Here is a 9,686-nt window from a genome sequence, read left to right as displayed (position 1 = left end):
TTTGTATTAGTAGAGACGGGGTTTCACAATGTTGACCAGGATGGTCTCGATCTCTCGACCTCGTGATCCACCCGCCTCGGCCTCCCAAAGTGCTGGGATTACAGGCTTGAGCCACCGCGCCCGGCCCCTCCCCTTCTTTAGCATGAAGGCAGCTTTTAGCCTGTTCTTCCCCTCCCTAGCCACTGGGGGGCAACAGCACACTGGCCTTGCCCCGAGTAGAGCCTTGTGCATGACTGATTGGCCAAGATGCTGAGGCCAGACTCCAGCCCTGGAACACCTGGCTCCATCACAGGCAGAAGGTGGAGCGAGCGAGCAGGGTGCAGTTGCATACACCTGTAGTCCCAACTACTCAGGAGGCTGAGGTGAGAGAGGATTGCTTGAGCCTAGGGGTTTGAGGCCAGCCTGGGCAACATAGCAAGACCCCATCTCTTAAAACCAAAAAAAGTTGGAGGAAGCTGCCAGGTTCATTGCACCTCTGTACCAGTGTACTGAGACCCACTCAGTAATGGAGCCCATCTCTCAGGCTTAAGAGCTTAGATTCTGGAGTAAGGCAGTTTTGGTTTAAATTTCAGCTTTTTGCTTATAGCCATTACTGGAAAAAAGAATAAGAAAAAAATAAATTTCAGCTTTGTTGTTTATTACCTGTGTTATCTTAGGCAAGTAACTTCATCTTTCTGGGCCTCAATATTCTTTATTATTATTATTATTATTATTTTTTTTTTTTTTTTTTTTGAGACGGAGTTTTGCTCTTGTTACCCAGGCTGGAGTGCAATGCGCGATCTCGGCTCACCGCAACCTCCGCCTCCTGGGTTCAGGCAATTCTCTTGCCTCAGCCTCCTGAGTAGCTGGGACTACAGGCACGTGCCACCATGCCCAGCAAATTTTTTGTATTTTTAGTAGAGACGGGGTTTCACCATGTTGACCAGGATGGTCTCGATCTCTTGACCTCGTGATCCACCTGCCTCGGCCTCCCAACCAAGATTTCTTAAGACAAAAAAAAGGACTAACCATAAAAGAAAAACTTGATATATTGCACCATTAAAATAAGTCTTGGCCGGCTGGGCATGGTGGTTCACGCCTGTAATCCCAGCACTTTGGGAGGCTGAGGCAGGCAGATCACTTGAGGTCAGGAGTTTGAGATCAGCCTGACCAACTTGGTGAAACCCTGTCTCTACTAAAACTACAAAAATTAGCCAGGTGTGGTGGCTGGCACCTGTAATCCCAGCTACTCGGGAAGCTGAGGTAGGGAGAATTGTTTGAACATGGGAGGCGGAGGTTGCAGTGAGCCAAGATTGTGCCACCACACTCCAGCCTGGGCAACAAATCGAGATTCCATCTCAAAAAAAAAAAAAAAAAAAGTAACTGATCTTGGTGGTTTTTGCCTATAGTCCCAGCTACTCAGGTGGCTGAGGTGGGAGGATTGCTTGAGCCTGGGAGATGGAGGCTGCAGTGAACTGTGTTCACTTCACTCCAGCCTGGGTGACAGAATGAGACCCTGTCTCAAAAAAAAAAAAAAAAAAAAAAAAAAGAATGAGAAGGCAAGCCTCAGAATAATGGGGAAAAAATATTTGCAAGATATATGTCTGGCAAAAAAAATTAAAAAATTTAAAAAACCCTAGCATTCAGAATTTATTTTACCAATTAGTAAGGGAAGCAATGGTAACCCAGCAGAAAAACAGACAAATGATGAGCTCAGGCACTACATGGAATGGCCAATAGATGTGTGAAATGTATGTGACAGATTGTGTTTTCCACAGATAGTGGCAACAATCTTCCATCCTACATGTTCCTCTTACAGTGTCACTTTGTCCTTACAATTAGAGGTAGAGCCTCTGCTTCCTTCCCTTGAAACTGGTGGACTTTTGTGGCTATTTAGGCCAATACAGTATGGCAGAAGTAACATTATGTGACTTCTGAGGTTAGATCACAAAAGATGGCAAAGCTTAGGCTTTATTTGCTGGAATACACTCTCTTTAAGCCTTCAGCCACCATGTAAGCAGTAAGACTGTTCTGAGGCCACTGTACTGTAAGGAAGCCCAGAGGGACCACAAGGTTAGGCCCTGGCTACATGAAGAGGGAGAGAGAGATACCAGCAGCTGCTCCAGCCCCCATCTGGCTGCATCTGTATGAGAGACCCCAAGCCAGTTCTGCCCAGCCAACCTCCTAAAATCCAGACTCCTGAAACTGTGAGATAGTAAACGGACTGTTCATTGTTTAAGCTTCTAAATTGGAGGTTGATTTGTTACACAGTAAAGAATAGCAGGAATAGCATGTATAACTTCATTAGTCTCAAGGAAATGCAAATTAAAACCAAAATGAGATTATCACTACACACCCACCAGAATGACTAAAATGAAAAAAAAGTTACAATATCAAGTATGGGTGAGGAGGAGGAGCAATTGGAACATTCATACACTGCTGGTAGAAATGTATGTCAATACAACCACTTTGGAAACCTGTTTGACAGAATCTACTACAGCTGAACATAAGCATACCTTTTGACCCAACCATTTCACTCCCAACAGCAATATACATACTTACAGATACGAGAATACTCACAGCAGCATTATATGGCCCTCAAATTCAAACAACAACTCCAATGTTCATGAATGGTAGAATGAAAAACGTGTATCATATTCATGAAATTAAATACTATGCAGTAATGAAAACAAATAAACTACTGCTACATGCAAATACTTGAATGAATCTTGCAAACATAATGTTGCAAGATTATGAAATAAACCAGACATGGGCTGGGTGCAGTGGCTCACACCTGTAATCCTAGCACTTTGGGAGGATGAGGTGGGCAGATTGCTTCAGCACAAGAGTTCAAGACCAGCCTGGGCAATGTGGCAAAACCCTGTCTCTACAAAAGATACAAAAAAAAAAAAAAAAAATTAACTGGGCATGGTGGTTTTCACCTATAGTCCCAGCTACTCGGGAGGCTGGGGTAGGAGAATTGCTTGAGCCCAAGAGGTTGAGGCCGCAGTGAACCAAGATTGTGCCATTGCACTCCAGCCTGAAAGACAGAGTGAGACCCTGTCTCAAATAATGATGATAATAATAACAGCCAGGCACAGTGGTTCACTCCTGTAATCCCAGCATTTTCGGAGCCTGAGGTGGAAGGACTACCTGACATCAGCAGTTCAAGACCAGCCTGGCCAACATGTAGTGAAACCTCATCTCCACTAAAAATACAAAAATTAGTGGGGCATGGTGGCACACATTTGTAATCCCAGCTACTTGGGAAACTGAGGCAGGAAACTCGCTTGAACCCGGGAGGCAGAGGTTGCGGTGAGCCGAGATCGCGTCATTGCACTCCAGCCTGGGCAACAGAGTGAGACTCCATCTTTAAAAAAAAAAAAATTACACCGGGCGCGGCGGCTCAAGCCTGTAATCCCAGCACTTTGGGAGGCCGAGGCGGGTGGATCACGAGGTCAAGAGATCGAGACCATCCTGGTCAACATGGTGAAACCCCGTCTCTACTAAAAATATAAAAAATTAGCTGGGCATAGTGGCGCGTGCCTGTAATCCCAGCTACTCAGGAGGCTGAGGCAGGAGAATTGCCTGAACCCAGGAGGCGGAGGTTGTGGTGAGCCGAGATCGCGCCATTGCATTCCAGCCTGGGTAACAAGAGCGAAACTCCGTCTCAAAAAATAGTAATAATAATAATTAAGGCCGGGCATGGTGGCTCACGCCTGTAATCCTAGCACTTTGGAGGCCAAGGCAGGTGGATCACCTGAGGTCAGGAGTTCAAGACCAGCCTGGCCAACATGGTGAAACCTCATCTTTAAAAAAAAAAAAAATTTTTTTTTAAATTAGTAATACATATTGTATCATTCCATTATATAAAGTCCAAAAGCAGGCAAAGCTAATCTATGACATTAGAAGTCAGGCTAAAGGTCACCTTTAGGGAAGAAGAGAGGGTGACTGAGGTAGAGGGCACAGGAGCCCCGGAGAATGTTGTTTCTTGACCTAGATGGTGATTACATGGGTGTGTTCACTTTGTGGTAATTCATTTATGAGTCATGTACTTTTCGAATGTATGTTCTACTTCAGCAAAAAGTTTATTAAGAAAATAAATTAGCCGGGCGCGGTGGCTCACGCCTGTAATCCCAGCACTTTGGGAGGCCGAGGCGGGTGGATCACGAGGTCAAGAGATCGAGACCATCCTGGTCAACATGGTGAAACCGCGTCTCTACTAAAAATACAAAAAATTAGCTGGGCATTGTGGTGCGTGCCTGTAATCCCAGCTACTCAGGAGGCTGAGATAGGAGAATTGCCTTAACCCAGGAGGCGGAGGTTGCGGTGAGCCGAGATCGCGCCATTGCACTCCAGCCTGGGTAACAAGAGCGAAACTCCATCTCAAAAAAAAAAAAAAAAGAAAGAAAGAAAGAAAGAAAATAAATTGGCCGGGCACGGTGGCTCATGCCTATATGCCTATAATCCCAGCACTTTGGGAGGCCGAGGCGGGTGGATCACGAGGTCAAGAGATCGAGACCATCCTGGTCAACAAGGTGAAACCCCGTCTCTACTAAAAATACAAAAATTACCTGGGCATGGTGGCGCGCGCCTGTAGTCCCAGCTACTCGGGAGGCTGAGGCAGGAGAATGGCTTGAACCCGGGAAGCAGAGGTTGCGGTGAGCCGAGATCGCGCCATTGCACTCCAGCCTGGGTAACAAGAGCAAAACTCCGTTTCAAAAAAAAAAAAAAAAAAGAAAGAAAATAAATCGCCTCTAAGATCTTTGTCCCGTCTGGAAGAACAGAGTTGCTATTTACTGCAATGGGAAAAATATTTGAGGGAGCAGACTTGTTTTTTTTTTTCAAGATAGATAGAGTCTCTCTCTGTTGCCCAGGCTGGAGTGCAGTGGCACCATCATGACTCACTGCAGCCTCAACCTTCCTGAGCTCAAGTGATCCTTTTACCTCAGCCTCCTGAGTAGCTGGGACTACAGGCATGCACACCATATCTGGCTAATTTTTGTTTTTGTTTTGTTTTTTGAGACAGAGTCCTGCTCTGCCGGGCTGGAGTGCAGTGGCACAATCTTGGCTCACTGCAACCTCCGCCTCCCAGGTTCAAGCGATTCTCCTGCCTCAGCTGCCCAAGTAGCTGGGACTACAAGCATGTACGACCATGCCCAGCTAATTTTTGTATTTTTAGTAGAGATGGGGTTTCACCATGTTGCAAAGGCTGGTCTCGAACTTCTGAGGCTCAGGCAATCCACCTGCCTCGGCCTCCCAAAGTGCTGGGATTACGGGCATAAGCCACCATGCCTGGCCTACTACTGCTCTTTTCACTGCTTCCTGTTGACCTTCAGGAAAAGGAGGCCCAAGAGGCTACAATGAGACCCAACTAGGAGATGGTCCAGGTTGGCCTTAGTGTCAGGGACAGTCACTAGCCTGGGGAGACCACCAGAAGGGCATGGGAAAAGGTGGTCGCCAAGAATATGGGTGGAGACTTGCTGAAAGAGAGCTGAAGGATGCTGGAGAGCAGAAAAGAGCAAGGATGTGAGGGTAGGGAGTGAGGAGGGGAGGCATCACCACCTCTACTAATGCCAATGGACCCCCAAAATGGAGGAAGCCGGGCCTCTGTCCCCAGAACCTGGAACCAGCCTCAGGAAGCGGGAGTAGAGAGTATAAAGCCTTCTGCCTAAGCCTTCAGAGGTCCACTCAGGCCCTCTTTACCGTGAACTTCCATGAACCCAGGGTGGAAAGGGCCTAGGATGCAGAATGGGCACCTGGACAGTACAGGTGATGCTGTTTCGCACCCTGCTGTGCTCATGACACCAGCCTTAGGAGCTCGGTACAGAGGGTACTAGGCCTACCCATCTTCCCTGCTATGCCCAGTCCCAAGGCCTGAAGCCCCAGCACAGAGGGGGTTAAGGGCTCGGGAACACTTGCCTCTGCGTGGGTGGGAACTGTCATCAAGGGGCCTTGTCTGGCTTGATAATCCAGGCTGCCTATCTCTTCCACGGCAGCTGTGAAGCAGACAGGTCGTCCTGGCAGGGAGGGAGGGAGGGAGGCAAAGGCCTGGCTAATGGCGGGAACCCAGGCTCCCTCAGGATCCTTTTCCACCCAACAGCCACCTTTAGAACTGTACCTGGAATAAAAGACCAAGGTTTTATGTGGTAAAAAAAAAGAAAAGAAAGAAAGAAAGAAAAAAAAAATAGAACTGTACCTGGAGACTGGAAAGGTTATGGCCCAAGTCTGGACACGAGGGTCCCCACTGACCCAGAGAACAGGAACTGGAAGCTGATGAATAGAGTCAGGGAGGTGTTGAAAGCAAAGTTTCCATTTCTGACTCAATATGTGTCTCAATAGGGGTACAAGGGACACACTATCACATGTACATGCACAGATATGTGTGAGCACATGTGCCTACAGGTATGTGCCCCATCAGAGGGAGTGAACAGGGAAAGCCCACTGCAAAGCCAAAAAGGAAAGAACTTGGTGTCTTTTGAGCTCCTGTTGTTTACGTGCCAGGCTCTAGGTTAGAAATACCCACCTTCGTTGTTTTCTTTTTTTTTTTAGATGGAGTCTCACTCTGTTGCCCAGGCTGAAGTGCAGTGGCATGATCTCAGCTCACTGCAACTTCTGCCTCCCAGGTTCAAGCAATTCTCTGCCTCAGCCTCCCTAGTAGCTGGGATTACAGGCACACGCCACCATGCCTGGCTAATTTTTGTATTTTTAGTAGAGACAGGGTTTCAGCACCTTGGCCAGGCTGGTCTTGAACTCTGGACTTCATTATCCACCCACTTCGGGCTCCCAAAGTTCCGGAATCATAGGCGTGAGCCACCGCGCCCAGCCCACCATCTCATTTCATCTTCACAAGCATGGAAAAGAAAGCATTTGAATCCCTCTTTTTTTTTTTTTTTTTTTTTTTGAGACAGAGTCTCTCTCAGTAGCCCAGGCTGGAGTGCAATAGTGTTAGCTCACTGCAAACTCTGCCTCCCAGGTTCAAGAGATTCTCCTGCCTCAGCCTCTTGAGTACCTGGGATTACAGGGGCCCACCGCCATGCCTGGCTAATTTTAGTATTTTTAGTAGAGACAGTGTTTTGCCATGTCAGCCAGGCTGGTCTCAAACTCCTAACTTCAAGTGATCTACCCACCTCGGCCTCCCAAAGTGCTGGGATTACAGGCATGAGCCACCATACCTGGTCTGAACTCCATTTTACTGTTGAGGAAGCCAAGACTCTAAGATCAGGTGCAGGGGCCAGAGTCACTCAGCAGGTAGTGTGGTGGAGCCCAGACTCTGACAAGTCAATCAAAGCTGTGCTTACTCCCTGCTAGCTCTCAGGACTCCTAGGCAGGAAGCAAGAGAACCTAAGGCAAAACCCCTAACTATGAAGGCTAAAGCTCTGGTTCAAGACAAAGGTGGGCTGTGATTTCAGAACAAGTGAGCTTCATGAGAAGCCCTAGCTCATAAACTGCAGAAGGTCAGAGAAAGGAGAGGGGATTAGAAAGAAAAAAAAAGAAGAAAAAAGAAAAAAAAAAGAGAAAAAAAAAAGAAAGAAAAAAAAAAGGAGAGGGGATTGTTGCTGGATTGCAGCTGGCCAAGAGCAGTGCGTAGCAGAGGCTTAGAAGGGATTAGATGGGCTAGGTGGGGTAGCTCAAGTCTGCAATCCCAGCACTTTGGGAGACCGAGGCAGGCAGATCACATCTCAGGTCGGGAGTTCGAGATCAGCCTGACCAACATGAAAAAACCCCATCTCTACTAAAAACACAAAATTAGACAGGCATGGTGACACATGCCCGTAATCCCAGCTGCTTAGGAGGCTGAGGCAGGAAAAACCCTGGAGGTAGAGGTTGCGGTGAGCCAAGATGGTGCCATTGCATTCCAACCAGGGCAACAAGAGCGAAACTCCATCTCAAAAAACAAAAAACAAAATTAACAATGCAGCTGGGCAAGGTGGCTCACACCTGTAATCCCAGCACTTTGAGGCGGGGGGATCACCGGAGGTCGGGAGTATGAGACCACCCTGACTAACATGGAGAAACCCCAACTCTACTAAAAAATACAAAATTAGCTGGGCGTGGTGGTACATGCCTGTAATTCCAGCTACTCGGGAGGCTGAGGCAGGAGAATCGCTTAAACCAGGGAGGCGGAGGTTGCAGTGAGCCAAGATTGCACCACTGCACTCCAGCCTGGGCAACAGGATGAGACTCTGTCTCAAAAAAAAAAAAAGGGATTAGATGACTAGGCACCGTGGCGCATGCCTGTAATCCCAGAACATCAGAATTTTTAGAGGGCGAGTTGGGAGGTTAGCTTGAGGCCTGGAGTTTGAGACCAGGCTAGGTCTCATAGTGAGACTCCCCATGTCTATTTTTTTTCCTTTTTTTCTTTTTTTCTTGAGCCGGAGTCTCGCTGTTGTCAGCCTGGGCTGGGGTGAAATGGTGAGATTTCAGCTCACTGCAACCTCCGCCTCCCAGGTTCCAGCAATTCTCCTGCCTCAGCCTTCTGAGTAGCTGAGATTACAGGCGCCCACCACTACACCTGGCTAATTTTTGTTTTTGTCATTGTTTTGAGAAGGAGTTTCACTCTTGTTACCCAGGCTGGAGTGCAATGGCGCCATTTCAGCTCATCGCAACCTCCACTTCCCAGGTTCAAGCGAATCTCCTGCTTCAGCCTCTCAAATAGCTGGGATTACAGGTATGCACCATCACGCTGGGCTAATTTTGTAGTTTTAGTAGACACGAGGTTTCTCTGTGTTGGTCAGGCTGGTCCTGAACCCCCAACCTCATGTGATCCACCTGCCTCAGCCTCCCAAAGTGTTGGGATTACAGGTGTGAGTCACCATGTCCAGCCTCAAATTTTTGTATTTTTAGTAGGGATGGGCTTTTACTATGTTGGCCAGGCTGATCTCAAACTCCTGGTCTTGAGCTCCTGACCTCAGGCTGGTCTCAAACTCCTGACCTCGAACTTGCCTCAGCCCCTCAAAAAGTGCTGGGATTATAGGCGTGAGCTACCATGCCTGGCTAGATTTCATTGCATCTTCTGAAGGACCATGTGAGGCAGGTATTATTTTCATCCCCATAATAGATAAGGAGACTCAGAATCACATTACTGCTAACTGGCAGAACTCAGGTTTCATTCCATTGCCTCTGAAACCCAAAAAGGCCTCACGAAGACACACAATCAAACCCTTTCCTGGCAGGTTTGTGCACAGAGCCAGGGTGCGGGGTCTGGAGAGCAGGGCTGTAGTTCTGCTCACTATGAGAGGCCAAGCACTTCCACCCCAAACCTTAGTTTCTCTATCGTGAAACTGGCATGTCTTTTGGAGACTGATGGACATTGGCAAAGCCCCCAGGAAGCCATTCCTAGGACTCCACTCCCTGGAAGGGCTGCAGGGGCATCTGGGTACAGTGCTTAGCATGCACACTTCCTCACGGGGCTGAACGGCATAGAAAGTGTAAGGGAACATATACCTGAGCATATGTTGGACATCGTCTCCAGGGGTTGGCAGCATCTGTTCCATGTAATGTGTTCTCTCAACACCTCCCAGGATAAATCCCGTGTGCTGGGCCAGGGAGATGGTTCGGACGAGGTGCCCATTCATGGAATGGTTGGGGACAAACAAGGGAATTTGCCACAGTGTGATGAGGACAACAGTAAGAGCAGGTCCCAAGCCTGGACATAGAGAGGCAAGTGTCAGGGAAGGTGAAGAGAAGCTTCACAGACCAGTCAA

Source organism: Aotus nancymaae, unplaced genomic scaffold (genome assembly GCF_030222135.1).
Source record: "Aotus nancymaae isolate 86718 unplaced genomic scaffold, 86718_ANA_hifiasm-v0.15.2.pri h1tg000072l, whole genome shotgun sequence".
Classification (NCBI taxonomy): Eukaryota; Metazoa; Chordata; class Mammalia; order Primates; family Aotidae; genus Aotus; species Aotus nancymaae.
The sequence above is the reverse complement of the archived record's forward strand: the minus strand, read 5'-3'. Positions refer to the sequence as shown.